General features: G+C 43.9%; 1 protein-coding gene across 1 annotated transcript in view; it reads right to left on the bottom strand.

Annotated features, from left to right (window-relative positions):
- Positions 1 to 16,169, bottom strand: part of FAM174B (family with sequence similarity 174 member B) — a 112,319-nt gene that overhangs the window by 22,624 nt on the left and 73,526 nt on the right. The gene's annotated exons all lie outside the window — the stretch shown is intronic.

Here is a 16,169-nt window from a genome sequence, read left to right as displayed (position 1 = left end):
TGCGGTCTGTGCTTGTCCCTCCGCTGCTCCGGGCGCATCCCCCTCTCCATACACGCATGCCCCATGTGGGTTCCTAATAAGGGCGTGTGTGACGTCACACACGTGAGCCCTTACTAGGAAACCACACGGGGCGGGCGTGTATGCGGAGGAGGAATCCAGGAAGGCAGCGGGGGACAAGCGGAGGCCGCGGACAGGTAATGTATACTTTACACGGGGAGACATTTACATTAGGGGGGGCACTGCGTCAGGGTGGCGGATGATTCCATGCTGAAATCGATTGGGAATCGCCTTGTAGTGTATGGGCAGCTGACAGATCCCTCTCTAATCGAATCTGATAAGAGAGAGATTTGTCTTTTGGTTGAATCTACCCATACATCGCTAGATCTATGGCTACCTTTATTGCAATTTAATCCAAGGAGAGTGAAAGGTGTGTGCTTCTGACCAGTTTCACCTGACTTATATACTGGCTGCCTCAAGTCTAATGACTCACTCAAATTTAAACTGAATCTCGTCTAATTAAAATGGCAAAGCGTTGCAAGCTGCAATCGCCTACCAGATTGTGCAGGATCTAAGGCTACCTTCCTGACATTCCTGCAGGAGTTGTCCCACGCAAATTCTTGCATCTCAACAGGGGCGCCGCGTGTAGGGCTCCTTGTACCCACAGGAAATGAGGGGCAGCGCAAGCACCCCCACAAAGCAACCACTGCCCGGGAGCGCCGCAACTACCCCCCAAAAAGGGGAGGGTGAGCGAGAACACATGAACGGTGTGCTCCCCAGATGTGGCCTACCCCAGGGAGAACCATCCATGCTGCTTTATTGAAATTTTCATTGGTATCGTTATTAAAATATTCTTTCAAATAAAAATTCTAAAACAAAAAAGTTTGATTTTTGTTAAATATAGAACAATGGAAGCAGATAACTCATCCCTTTAAAGTTCTTTTAGAGATTTTTTTAAAAAAAAAATAAAGTAAATAACACACAGACTTTTCTGAGTTCGCTTTGAAGACCCTGATTCAATTAACTTTCATCCTTTCTCGACATATTTATGTATTAAGATTTCAGCTCCTACCATGCGAAAAAGAGATACCCCAAATCGGTACTCACCACCTAATGTTTCAAGTAGGTTGCAAAAGACTTCAGCTCTCACTAGGACAATGCTCCATTCTGATTCTCAGAAAAAAACCAGGCTGCACACTGAAGAGGCGAGCACCGGCTAATACTGACTACTTTCAGCAGGAGGGGTCTGCGCCTGTGACAAGTTTTTGTGCTTTCATTCTCACCTAGGACATACTGGAATATGGTTAAGCTTGGTGAAAGGTTAGTAAATTAGCAGCTGCTCTCTCATGTAGACACCAGCAACATGTTTTATTGTAAAATCCCCAGCTGTCCTAGATTCATTTGAAAAAAGTTCTAACTGTGGATGGTCCATGCTTCTGCAGAAACACTGCCACTAAGTCCTATACCTCTCAGCAACCAGATCTGATATGATCTAGAAAAATATGGCCAATTAACCACTTAAGGACCAGGGGTTTTTGCTGTGATCTGTGCTGCGTGGGCTCTTCAGCCCACAGCACAAATCGTGTTTGCTGCATGGCGATCATACTTCCCCCCCCCTTTTTTCCCCACTGGGGGATGTCCTGCTGGGGGGGGGGGGGTGTTCTGATCACAGCCGGCTGTATGTGTTTAGCGGGTGGGGGCTCCTCAAAGCCCCCCTCCGCAGCAACATTTTCCCTCCTTCTCCTTCCCTCCCTCCCCTCCTCGCTGTGGGCGGCACAGGACGGCGACCCATCCTGCGCCGCCTCGGATAGGCTTCAGCCTATCAGATGCCGGCGATCCCTGGCCAGAGGCCGGGGATTGCCGATCTCCTTTATGGTGCTGCTGCGCAGCAGTGCCGTATGATGTAAACACCGGGGATTTCTTCCCCGCGTGTTAACATTTAGCCTGCGAGCCGCGATTGGAGGCTCGCAGGCTGTTCACGGAGACACCCTCTGTGAACTGACATGGAACGGCGGCTCGAATGGCCGTTTCCATGGTAACACCACTTCGACCTGCTGACGCCTATCGCCTATGGAAGAACAATATGCGACCCATGATGCAGCAGGAGGGGTGCTCCAGATCTCTTGGTGAAGCTGAGAGCCATCTAGCATCTGTATAAAAGTATACCTACTAAAGATCTTCAGGGAAACGCTTCAGTAAATGAAACCCTTCGTGTTTTTGAAACACATATTCTCCAACAAAAACAAAAAAAAAAAAAGTAAAAATATTTTGTCAACTATTACCTGCTATTACCCAGAATTCCATGCTTAAGTGGTGGCACGCTAATGCTTAGCACAGGCCAGAGCTGTCATACTTGTTTTTCTTAAGATTCAACAGACAGCAATTTATTTTTCAACCTAAAACAGCATGGCATTTTGTCTACATTTGCTAAAATCCAAGTGCAACATATCTGTCTTGAAAGAATGAAAATGTGCAATCCAGTTGCATTAAAGCTACAACCATGGATGTTTGACAGCACAAGCAGATGACGTGCTGAAACATGCAAGTGCCTAGGTGGTCGCACAAGGGACCATTTGATCATTCTTACCAAATCTGTCAATTATCTATTAACTCTAAGGGCCCATTCACACTTAAAAGGGCAAAACGCCGGCGATTTTTGCCGGCATTTTGTGGGAGTGATTTTTCCGCAATTTCACACGGAAAAAAAAAATCACTGGACAGTGCTGCGATTTCTCTGCAATCGCGTTTCATGCTAAATTTTCATCAGAGAACGCCAGCAGTAGCAACAGTTTGAAATACTATCCAATTTTCACTGCAATCTAATCACGAATAAAGCAAGGTAATACATAGATCGTTATTTCACTATTAATTTCCAACCAAGAGGTGAATGATTTCTAGCCACACCAGGCCATTATCTATCTACGTATGGATAGCTTTACCTAGAGTTATTTTTTAATATTGCTAAGTTCTGTAATGTACTTGGGGGCTGCATTGTGAATTTTTACATTTGTTGATATGCCTTTTTTTCTTCAATGAAAAGCTGCAATTGCCCTGGTGAAGTCACAACCTTAATGTCAGATCTTCTCCAAAACAGATGCAGTGTCTGTCAGATAGTAAAATATGAGGGTGAATTGAAAAGGTAAAGCAAAATACTCTCTGTAAACAGTGAGTACATGACCATAACTAATGGCACTGTTCCACACAGTTCCCTTGCAGATCGAGGCACTTCAATTGTTCTTTTCTCTCCTGGTAGAAGCAACTTTTTTGGTGTACCTAAACTTTGGTCTGCTTCACTTCCTTGACCATATAATAAAGTGGTAACTTGCAATCATGTAGGGCCTTATTAAGTTAACAGAGGACATGATTATTACATGGCACCAGAACTGGGCTGAAAGGGGGTCCTGGAAGATGTTTCACCTGCAGTTAGCGGGTTGCCTCCACCAATGTGGCAATTGTACGGGAGTTGCATTGTTATAATGCACGGTCCACATGCTAGAATTAGGTCACATGGTCGGGGATCCGATCACTCCAACAATCTTGCAGGGCCAACACTGTACATACACGTCACTAGTGATGGGGCGGTGCTGGTGTGACGTAATGCGGGAACTGGGTGAGTGGTGTGAGAACAATATCCTCGGCCATTGATTGGCTGAACCAGCCAGGAGAATTGATGGCCAAAGGCTGATGTACACATAATAGATTCTCAGCAAATGTGGTCGTTATACAATGTATAATGGTACAGAGTGTGTAAGAGGCCTTGTCAGAATTCTAGCGGTTTTATTCATGCAGGAAAAGCTGTCATATGTGTATGTTTTAAGTTTTATTGTTCTATGCAAAATGTCATTGTAAACTGTAAAGTTGGGGTACTTCTTTAATATATTGCTCTGAGACATCTCAGCATTTTCCAGGCTGTGCATCTTATAATATTATTTTAGTTACAGATGCTAAAACATTCGTTTATGTTAGTGCGCTTGTCTGCAGCCTTGACATTTGAAAGATGCTTCTGTGTGAAGACTGGAAAGAAACACGTTTAAAAGTCAAATTACTGCAGCAATCATATATGTACATTTGCTCAGTTATTACACAAATATTATTTATCTAAATATTAATAATCAATACAGTCCTAAAGAAAGAAATAGTGATTGTTAAACACCATAATTACAAATAATAGAATTTAATACTTTGAAATACAGTTAAAAGCTGGATTCTACCAGTGATGAGACAGTAAAACATTCTCGTGAGATTGTTTTGATTCCAGAGGATTGTTGACGTGTTCTAGTCTCAGCTAGCTGAACACTCATAGCTGATAATATACGCTATTTTGGGAACCGGCCTCATAAAATATAAAACAAAAGAAGGGGTTTTCCCAATTAGTTTAAGAGGTTAAAATGGTGACATCTGGCGGTTGAAAATATTATATTTATATCTTCTTGAGAAAGGCAAATATATGGAAAATTATTTTATATTTTTACATTTTAATATGCAATTATATCTTATTTGATTGATTGTTTTAAGAAGAATAATATAAGTTTTATATTTAAATAAGTATATTAGAAGCCTTCAATAAGCCTTACATTTCTGAAGACTCTCACAGGTTACAGTGTCAACCTGACCAATCTTAATTCTGGGAAAGAACAGACACATTCCTAAACTAATTAGCAGAAGGACACATTATCAGAAATGCGTCATAAATGACATGGTTTACTGTTTGGAAGTTCAATGTCTGGTGCAAAAAAGTCAACCAGCAGACAAGATGGCTGGTGACGTCCATTTTTAATTAACTGCGTCAGAAATGACCTAATCAGAATTTATAAACAATAATATTGTGATTCAGGTATTTAAAACATGATAAAGCATTGACGCACGGAAGCTTTAGCCAATCAGAATCTGGGAATTAGGGAAAGTCCAGATTAGGCAGCCATATTGCATCCAATCACTATAAAAGTAGGAGCTGAAAGCTCATAGTTTGCACAAGCCTACCAATCTCCTGAGAAGACACACGAGGCAGAAGCTACCTTCCCACACGTGGTTCTAGATGCTGAAGAGATGACAGAGAAGGGGTAATATGCTTAATATTCTGGTGATTTACTTTATTAATTTTTCAGCATTAAGTTTTGTTAAGATGTTAGCAAGAAGTTTTTTAGAAGTTATTTTTTATGCTATTTCTTTAAGAAGATTACTACAAGTTTTACAAAGCTACTAGATACACAGCTATTGATACAGATGAGACTACTTTTGATCTTATTTTACATAACACAAATGTTATATTCTTTTGTGAATGTACTTAGAAGATTGATGATCGCTTGGCTATAAAGCCTTGATGAGATGGAATACTGTCAGAAGGAAACACTACTTGGAACTGTTCATATTTTGTATATATGCTGTATGATAAGCAAATACAATTTTTTTTATATAAAATCAAATACTGAGTGCTCTGATTCATTTCAAGGTACACCGGCAATCTATAATTACTGTTATAGAGGGTTCAGACCCCGCTATGCCGGATTTATATGATAGCAACGCTTTAAAGGCTGGTCCTTTACTGAGTTAGCAATCATGAAAAAGGCAAGATCCACTCAGGTTTTTGACAGTTGGCGCCCAACAGTTGATGGTCATCTTGATCGTTATCTTGAAATATACTTTCTATGGTGGAAGCATAGACCATGCTGCACTCCACTTCCCCGGATCTTCCTGACAGGATTTGGCCTCAAGTGTTTGCTCAGTAAACTTTACTCTAGTGTTTAGGGAACAAACGCTAGAGGCCAAACTTTACATGAAGAAAGAAGAAAGACCAGCAAGGATGATTGCAGCATGGCAAACCCAGATAAGATGCTTTTCCACTGCCTCAGCTGCCAATGCCAGGGGATGTGTAGAGGTAGAAAGGTAGGACAGCTCTAGAACAGGGGTGAACAAAATTTTTGACTTAAGGACCACATTGAGTCCTCAAGTTTGACTGAAGGGTCGGACTAGAATAGAAGTGAGTGTGGCACGTTAAGTGTGCCATGGCAAAAAATAGGTGTGGCCATGACAGCATGTGGGCAAAGCTAACTGTGATTTGACAGTGTAATCCAACAGCAAATGGCAGCAGCCAGACCCCTTCGGTACTAAACAACACAGGCCCAGGGACAGCAGGCAGACCCCCCTCAGACAGCAAGACACATAATGCGGCAGCGTTTCCCTCGAAATACACATAACGTGGCTGCGCATCCCTCAAAATACACATAATGTGGTAGCGTTTCCTCCAAAATACACATAATGTGGCAGCATTTTTTCCACAAAATACACATAATGTAGCAGTGTTACCCCACAAAATACATATTTTGTGGCAGTGTTACTCCACAAAACACACATAATGCGGTAGCGTTTGCCACAAAATACACAGTGCAGAAGCATGTTCCTTAATGTTCGCGAGGCAAAGGTTTTTACAAAACGCACATAATGCGGCAGCTCTTTCCCCAAAATACACATAATGCAGCAGCATTTTTCCCAAAATACACAAAATGAAGCAGCAGTTTCCTCAAAATACACATAAGGTGGCAGTGCTTTTCCCAAAATACCTATAACGAGGGAGTGGTTTCCTTAAAATACACATAATCCGGCATTGGTTTTTCAGAAAATAAACATAATGCGGCAGTGGTTTTCCTAAAATACACATAATGTGGTAGCGTTTTCCCCAAAATACACAAAATGTGGCAGAGTTTCCCCCAAAATACTAGGGGTGTGGAGTCGGAGCAATTTTGGGTACCTGGAGTCGGATGTCCGTGTTTTCATAAACTGAGGAGTCGGATGATTTTTGTACCGACTCCACAGCCCTGCAAAATACACATAATGAGGCAGCGATTTCCTCAAAATACACAAAATGTTGCAGCACTTTCCCCAAAATACACATAACTGGCAGTGTTTCCCTTTAATATTTCTGTCTCTCTCTCTCCCCCTTCCTCATTAGTGGAACTTGAAAATAAAAATAAAGTACTCACCTAGCAGGAAACTCCTCTCTCCACTTCCAGCATCGCTCCCCGCTTGTCATCATAGTAGCTCTGGCTGCAAATGTCCCATGCTATGCCAAGCAATGAAGGGCTATGGGAAAATTGTTGCTGGAGCCCAGCACTGGAGACACAAAGACTCCAGTGCTGGGCTTCAGATGCCATTTTCCTGTAGCCCTTCAACCAGACCCGAGAGACTTCCACAGCCTCCGGTGAGCTACAAATGGTGAACTGACACGGTGTCTGTAGGAAGCCACAGTCCCAATTCACCTATAGGGGCAAGATGCACTGAATCCAGTCCTGAATTGGCTGGCTGGTTAAAATGAGCAAACAGGCTATAGTTTGCCCACCCTACACTAGACACCTAGGAAAACACTGCAAAAGGGTGGTGGTAGGCTAGGCAGCCATTCGACACCAGAGAAACACTGTAGGGTATGCGAGAGGAATGGAGGAAGGTCAGGAGTTCTACTAGACACCAGAGAAACACCGCAGAGGGAGGGAGGACGGGAGGCCACTAGACATCAGGGGAAAACTGCAAGGTTATGTGGGGAGACAGGTTAGGAGGCCACTGGACACCGGGGAAACACTAAGGATTAGGATGCGAGGCAATCGCCGCATCGCCTCGCATCCCTCCGCAGGTACTTCCAGTTGTCTTCCAGACAACCGGATGCGGCGTCATGCAGCTTCCCATTGGAGGCTAAGGGGATCTGATGCATGCTGTGGAAAACTGCAGCATGCTATCCATAATTTCCCCCGTGTCGCATCGCGCCGCATCACGTAGGTAAATTCATGTAAATGGAAACTACTCCATTGACGTGAATTGGTTGCAGTTTCCTTGAGTTGCGATGTGGAGCGGTATCCGCATTGCAACGCGTCTAGTGGAAACGAGCCCTAAGGGGAATGCAGGGAGGCCACTGAACACCAGTGAAAAACTGCAAGGGGATGCGGTGAGGCAGGAAGGGAGGGAGGTCCAGAAGCCACTAGTCACCAGGGAAACATTGCAATGGGGCATGAGGGAGCTCAAGTGGCCACTAGACAATAGGAAAACACACGCAATGGGAGAGGGAGTACTACTATATACCAGGTATTATGACCCAAGTGAACACCCAAGATTTTGCTCGGAGGGTCATTTTAAGAGCAAACAATAAATAAAAATCTTACTTTATATGGTAATACGTTTGTCAGGAATATAGCAGCTAGTTATGAGGTTAAGGATAATACGAAAGCCATAGGTTTCATTTTTCTGCCTGTGTTCCGTGTATGTCTGCTAGAAGGGAGCTGTTGCCTTGAGTAGCTTGGGGCAAGGAAATAGCTCATTAGGCCTCTAGCCCCTCAGCTCTAATCTGCTGTCTCAGGTGTGATTATCTTGACCATATGAAGTACTTTGAGTTTCTGTATGCAGTTCCTCTGAGGGTGGGTCACTGCTAATGGGATTGTCTGCCTGGCTTTTTGAACTCAAAACTCTGGTAGTCTTGCTTTGTGTATTGACTACCAGAGTCTGGAGACAGTGGAAGCTAACACAGGAATGTTTGAAATTTACATGACAGCCAGGAAGCTTCACCCAAACTACAATCTTTTGATGTATAGACTTTTACCTGCTGGAATGTTGAGGAAGCCTTAATCAATTGTCACCCGGCGTGGGGGAAGTCCCTTTTGATGATCTGAAAACTGAGCCAGGAAAGCTTTGAAGTTGTATATCACAGGAAAGGATATGACGCGCGTTATGTAGGAAATTGAATTATTCCTGGACATGGACATGTGAGTGGCCTCAGGCCATCCAGGGGACTATATAATCCCAGCCGTTGACCGTCACAAATGGTAGCTCTCTGGAGATAGCAAGGACGCTAAGGGCTGCCCGACTACTGGTCGAAGCGGTGTTCTCCCGCCAATGACGTTCAACCAACGCTGATAACGTTTATTTTTCCCTGTTTATTTTGGTAAGCAAATCGCTTTGTGTGTAACTTTCTAACTTTTATCCTTGTAATTTTTACTGTTTTTTTGTAAATCTTTTGTATATATTATTTTCTGCACTGTTCCACCTTTTTCCTGGAATATTAAATTGTTATTTAAGAAGCTTGACTTCTGCTGTACTAAACTAACACTCATAGCCTAGAAGAGACTGAAGTGTAACTAAGTTCATGCCTGATTGTATGATTGAGCGACACTACCGTATAAGATTGTGATTGCATTGTGTGTGGGGCGTTTGTCATACATTGGCCTAAAGCGCGCAGCTGACCCAACATACGAAAGCGCCAGTGCAAGTAGCTCAACAGTAGAGTGGCTAACAGTATCGTTCGGAACGACTGTAGTGGTTTTGCTTCACTGCAGTGTAAGATTGCAATTGTGCGTGTGCGTGCGTGGCATTCCCGTATTCGGCCTAAGCACAAAGCTGACCCGAATACGAAAACGTGGATTGCATGAGCACTCGACCGCAGAGTGGACGTTTCTAGCAACAGCTAGTGGTGGCAGTAAGGAGCATTTGAGGAGTCCCAGCCTTGTCTGCAGCTTGAATAAGGCTGTTCCCCGCTTGATCTGGTCAAACCCGCAGTCAGAAACCGTATACGCAGGCGTGCCGCGGGCCGGTTCCTGACAACATTCAGAAATTCAGACCTTTTAAGTAAAATGTTTATACTGCAGATTTACATCTGCCTTCATTTCCAGAATGATGGCAGTAAAGGCTCATACACACATCAGACCATAGTCTTTTGAAAATGAAAGATAACAGACCAATTGTACCCCCTTCCATGTAGTATGAGAGCCATACCTACACAGTCTATTCTATGGAGCTGAACTCCCCATCAGATAGAAATCTTTGCAAGATGCTGCACACAAAGATGCTGTACACATTCAAAAGATCTGTTCCTGCAAAAGATCTGTTCCTGCAAAGATCTGTTCCTGCAAAATGCATTCATAGTCTATGATATCTGCAGATCATCATACACACCTTGTTTAACAGACATTCATCTGCAGATCAGATCCACCAGGATGGATTTTCAGATCTGCAGATGATTGTCTGATCTGCAGATGAATGTCTGTTAAACAAGGTGTGTATGATGATCTGCTGATCTCATAGACTATGAATGCAATTTGCAGGAATGGATTTTTGGCAGGAACAGATCTTTTGCAGATACTGATCTTTTGTGTCTGTACAGCATCTGTGTGTGCAGCATCTTGCAAAGATTTCTGTCTGATGGGGAGTTCAGCTCCATAGAATAGACTGTGTAGGTATGGCTCTCATACTACATGGAAGGGGGTAAAATTGGTCTGTGATCTTTCATTTTCAAAAGACTATGGTCTGATGTGTGTATGTGGTAAGAGAGAGCCACCCTTATAGGAAATATTGGAACCAGGGCCGGCCTTAGGTTTCACAGCGCCCTGAGTGAAACCAGATTTTGGTGCCCCCCCATTCATCCTTTTTGTGCGCAGACACCCAGGCCCATATGTAATTCCCCTTGTCCCCTGAGTTCACCTAGAAGATCATTTTCATCTTCGCTTTAAAATAACTTTCCAGCATTTTACAATTGAAAAAGTACCTCAAAGTTGGTTGAAAAAAAGTGCTATCAAGATCCCCCTCTATAGTGTACATATAGTCACAGCCCCATTTTAGTGTATTAATGCAGATACCCCCCCCCCCCACACCCTTAAGTGTATATAGGCAGATCCCATACCCCAATTTAATATATATAGACAGATCACCCTGTTAATGTATATAGGCTAGGCAGATAAATATTCTATATAGTCAGATTCCCTTTAGTGTATATAAACAGATCCCCCCTTCCTTTAGTGTATATAGGCAGATTCCCCTTTAGTGTATATATAGGCAGATCCCCCTTTTTAGTGTATATGAACTAGGCAAATAAATAGTGTAAATAGGCAGATCCCCTTTAGTGTATATAGATAGATGCACCCTTGACTGCCCCCCCCCCCCTTCCCCAAACGGGAGGAAGTTGGGGAACCTTACTTTTCTGCTTGACTTGTCCACTGTGTAGCTGGGGACAGAACATGGCCAGGACTCAGGAGTGACAAGTATCTAATTTGAGGCAGCGCAGCTCCAGAGCAGCCTGCATCCCCCACTGAATCAGGCTGAGCCATCCAATCAGACATTGCCTGTGAGCGAGGGATGGCACTACTGGCACGCACGGCTCACACATGCTCTACAAGAGGCAGCAGCAGGTTCGTGGAGTCTTCACCCCCATCACCGCAGCGGGATGGGGGGCAGAGGTGGTGCTACTCGCAGCAGCCACAGACTGACTCGGAGCCTGCAGCCAGGTAGAAGTGCGGCCAGGGCTAGTCCAGTGTAGATGAATGCCACGTACGGCCCCCTAGGAGCCGGCGCCATGAGCGACCGCTCAGGTCAAAGGCCGGCCATGATTGGAACATAGGCTCTTTGCAACAGATCATTTACTAACCTGTCAGCAGTTTTAGGCAGACATCTACCACCAACAGCTTTTTTTTTTTTTTTTTTTTTTTGTTGCTATACCCAGCATGTTTAGGGCTAAGGATTCTCAAGAGAAATGCACACAACAACCGAGGATATGGAGAGGAAAGAGGAAATGTGAAAGTATAAACTGGATAGGTTATCCAAAAACAAAAGAGGTGAAAGAACAATGGGCATGAGGTGTCACTGATCAGTTTATACAATAGTGTCATCAGGATTCCTGTGGAAGAGGTGTGCTCTGAAAGCTTGACAATGGACTCTTCCTGTGTGTGACATAACCTTTGTTCTCTCATGGATTAGTTTAAAGGAAGAGCACTGAGGAGGGAAATTTATCAGCAGTCCACACACAACTGCAGTAACATGATACATTTACTACAGGCATGCAGATGCATTCATAAACCTTCCTTTTCTGTCATTCACTGCACTCCAACCCCGCTTGCATGCATAACTGGCTTCCTAGGTTTGAGTAAAAACCCAGCTGCAGAACTTGTATTTGTCTATATATTAGCTTCTTGATTAGCTCAATACAAATAATTCTCAAAGGACTTATCAAAAGCCCAGGTACTATTCACAGATTGACATTGATAATGACTACAATCTTCTCAAAAAGATTCAATCTATGCCTGCCCCTTGTTCTCTAATGCCTCATCTACACGGGGCGATGTGTCTTATCAATCGAGCTAAGATCCGACAGGTCCGATCTAGCTGCTGCCGATTCCCTGCTCGTTCCCCGCGAGTGGACAATGGCAGGGAATCGAGCGGAAGATAAGCAGCGCCGGCGGGGACGAGGGGAAATCGAATCCGACGCGGGCGAGCAGGGATGCGGCGGGGATGCGACAGAGGCGATTCGGCGGCTAATCGAGCTGCCGGAACGCTACGTGTAGACCCAGCTTTAAAAGGGTTATGTAATCTAAGGAGCAGTAGCCCCACCCACAAAGCATGAAAGTCGCCATATAAACTGCTTCTGGTCATGCAAGCAACTCAGCTTAACCACCTAACCGGTATGGGCGAGCTCAACTTGTCCATTACCGACGCGGTGGATTACTCAGCCCCTGGAGGGTCTTTTTAGATCACATTTTCAGAGGGGGTGTAGCTAGCACTTGGCTAGCTACATCACCCCTCCGATCACCTCCGGCCTGCTCTGATCACCCGATTGCCGCTGTTTTATACATACCAAACCACCCCCCAGAGCCTGCGCCAGCACAGCCTCTCCATAGCTTCCAGGGGTCTCAATGGCGGCGATCGGAACTGCGCATGATGGTGACGTCAGACGTCATGCCCAATCGTCACCAAAGCGACGCCTGAAGCTATAGCGGAAGTCTCGGCCATTGCGGGAAGGTAAATATCACCAGCGGCGAGCGGAGGGAGGGGGACAGTGCCGGGGGACTTGGGGGCAAAGTGTAGCTAGCCTAGTGCTAGCTACACCAACAAAGACACATTAAAAAGAAAAAAAAATGCCACCTGCAGCCGCAATTAAATGAACGTCAGGGTGGTTAAGAAAACCTTTTCAGCTGAGGGCGTATTTCACACAAAATTTACATTTCTAATCCTCTGACTAAAAGAGCTTTTAAGATGTGTGCCTGGAGATTCAAATAAGAAATGTGCTGGACCACGTCTTGCACCTTATTTTTGTGGCAAAATTGTAATTACAAATATGTGAAGTAAGACTGTGGCATGAGTATTGCAAATTTTTCCTTTAAAAACCCACCCTCCTTTACTGACCCAGTGCGGCAAAAGAATTGTGATTTATTTTCAACATCAATAAGAAAACATATCCTTAAAGGGTACCAGAACTGACATGTGACATGACTTGCATATGTACAGTTCCTTTCCTGAATAGAACTAGGCTGTGTTTTTTTCACCGTAAGAGTTAAGAACTCAGGTATGTAAATGAGACTACCTTCAGTTGGTCTTTAGTCAGACCACACTGTAACTCTCACTAACAACTAATGTTAAAGGAATACTATGGATTCACATATTTTGTTCAATTGACACAGGAATTGTTTGGGAAGTGCTACTAAGTACTGGTGTATACATTTTAGTAGCAACTTCATTGTTTACTGTTATCAAAATACATTCAAACTTTACTGACGCCAAAACTGACAGCTGACTGAGCCATGAGGAGAGGGGAAATTCCCCCTCACACTTGATCAGTTAACTCTATGGGCTTGATTCACAAAGCGGTGCAAAGTGTTTGCACGCCTGTGAAAAGCCCTTTATCACGCCTAAACTCAGTTTAGGCGTGATAAGAAAAAAATCGCGCGATCTCCCGCGCGCAAAGTTTTGTACCGTGCTTCGCGCGCAGCGTCCATTGAGCCCTATGGGACTTTGCGCGCGGGAGCTTCGCGCGAAGAGCAGCACAAATCGGTGATAACTCAGCTTTGCACGGCTTATCACGCCTAAAGTCTTTTAGGCGTGATAACTGAGTTATCACCGCTTTGTGAATCAGGGCCTATGTGTAGCTCTGTGTGTGACAGAGAGAACAGTTGCAGATCCTGTGTCCTGTGTTTCTGACTGAAAGTGTCTGAAGAGAGCAGAGGAAATTCTCACAGCTTTTTCATACTGTTTTTGTTTTCAGAGTTTGATATGTTTGATATTTGCTTTCTGTAGTCTGATATGCAACTCTGGCTGTGCATTGAAGCAGACACCCCTTCTGCAATTGATTTGTCCCAATATAGCTAAATTATACCCTCAATAAATTACAGCTTTTGCCTCTGATATTTAACATGAAAAGTAGGAAAATGTTTACACAGCTACTTAGACATTATTTGTACATATTCATTTTAGAACACTTGGGTATCGATAGTATTCCTTTAAGCTATGGTAGAGAACAAACTTCTGAGTGCAGGGAATGAATAAAAAAAGTTCAGTAACTCAGAATTGCAGCTGTGAAACATTAAAAGGCTGTTATTCACCTGAGACAAAAACATTAAGGGCCCTTTTCCACCAGCGCGTTTGCGCTGGCTGAATCGCAAAAACGCAAACCGCTAGCGATTTTACAATCGCTACGGTTTGCTTTTTAACATAGGAATCGCGGTAGGTAATTTCCACTACCGCGATTCGTTTTTTACTTGATCGCGATCGCGCCGCGGAGCGACTTTTGCCGCGATTTTGCTATGCAGTGCATAGCATAGCAAAATCGCGGCCGCGAACGTCGGGGAATCGCCGCTAATTGCGATTCAGCAATCGCTAGCGTTCAGCGTGAACGCTAGCGATTGCTAGTGGAAAAGGGCCCTAAAACTACCTTTTTAAGCTTTTAATCACAAACTATAACTGTAGTATTCTCTGAAAGTCTTCTTTGGGAGTGAGACTGTGGATACAATTGTTTATCTCATGAGTTTGGGAGGAAACCCACGTGGGGGAGAATATACAAACTGTGCAGATAGTGTCCTGCTAACTACTCAGCCCCCACAATGCCCACAAACATACTTTCAGACTTTCAGATTTACTGCTTTCCTACTGGTGATGTTTGCTGCCTGTCTTGCATGCCTGAGTTCCAACATGTACCCTGTGTGGTCAGCACTACGCACAGCATCCTGGAATTTCCTCTCTACACAACAGTTCCATCTTGTTATGAAATGTATTAGATAGCTACTAAGAAATTCTCTTTTCAATTGTATTTAAAGATAATGCTGCTCTTTTATAAGTGGTGGCTGCAAATTCTGGTCATCTAACGATTTCATAAATGGCAAGTTTGACATCTGTATCTCCAGTCTAACATGTAGAGTTTTTTTTCCTAGAGGAGAAAAAAGGTACCTTAAAATGAAATCTGTTCAAAGTTCTGACTGATCTAAAACAGAAACCTGCCTCTCTTTATCCCCCACTGTACACCAGGAGCCTCTCAACTCCATGTTCACTGTGCAAATAGGAATTCCTAGAGCCTGGGTCAAACCTCCAGCATGTCCCACCTGCAATGTGCATCACTCTATACGTTAATGAGATTCCGTGTCCCACACAGAGGAGTTCAGACTTTAGAACTGCATGCAACTATCTGCATAATAATAGCCCCCCAGGACTAGAAGTGCAGAGGAGCTCCAATAGTGCCGTCAACTTCAAAAGACTTGAATTGAGCTAGATAGAAAAGATACTAAATAATGTACAGAGTATCAAGCATGAATGTATATCTGTGTGCCATGCTAGAATAAAAGCATTATCCTGTCTGTACGGATCTTCAACTCACTACAGAACCACCTGGTGAACAAATAAGCACTCCGTGTGTGTGTGTGGTGTTGGAGAATATATGCAAAATTCATCATGCAGCTGAACAGGAAAACCTTAGCAGCCGAGATAAAAGCAATCCTCTAATTGATGGACTGTATGGTGCTCCAAAAGACACTGCTGCTTCCACTGGTGCCATGTTGCAGCCGGTAGCTAGGGTTGGGCTTTCCATTAGGCCCATTAGGATCCTGAGGCTTCCCTCACCCGAGGTGAGTGCCCCCCAGGGGACATTTTCACGTTACAGTTCCTCTTTAAGAAATGGGGTATACCACTACTTCCTTAAGACAGGCAAATTTTTGTTACAGCAGTTGACGACTCACCATTACAGGGCAGTCAGGCCCTTTCACAAACGCCCAGTCTCCGGTGTCACGTGGGAGTATTACACAAAGAGAGTTTACAGTTTTTTGTGCTCAAAATGGCCACTTCCACTGTGATTCTTGGGATGCCGTGGCTACAAAAACACTCTCCCCAGATAGATTGGAGTTCTGGCCAGTTGTTAAGCTGGTCTCTATTTTGCCATCAACATTGCATAG

The sequence above is a fragment of the Hyperolius riggenbachi genome, chromosome 3 (genome assembly GCF_040937935.1).
Source record: "Hyperolius riggenbachi isolate aHypRig1 chromosome 3, aHypRig1.pri, whole genome shotgun sequence".
NCBI lineage: Eukaryota > Metazoa > Chordata > Amphibia > Anura > Hyperoliidae > Hyperolius > Hyperolius riggenbachi.
This window is presented reverse-complemented; position numbering and strand designations above follow the sequence as displayed.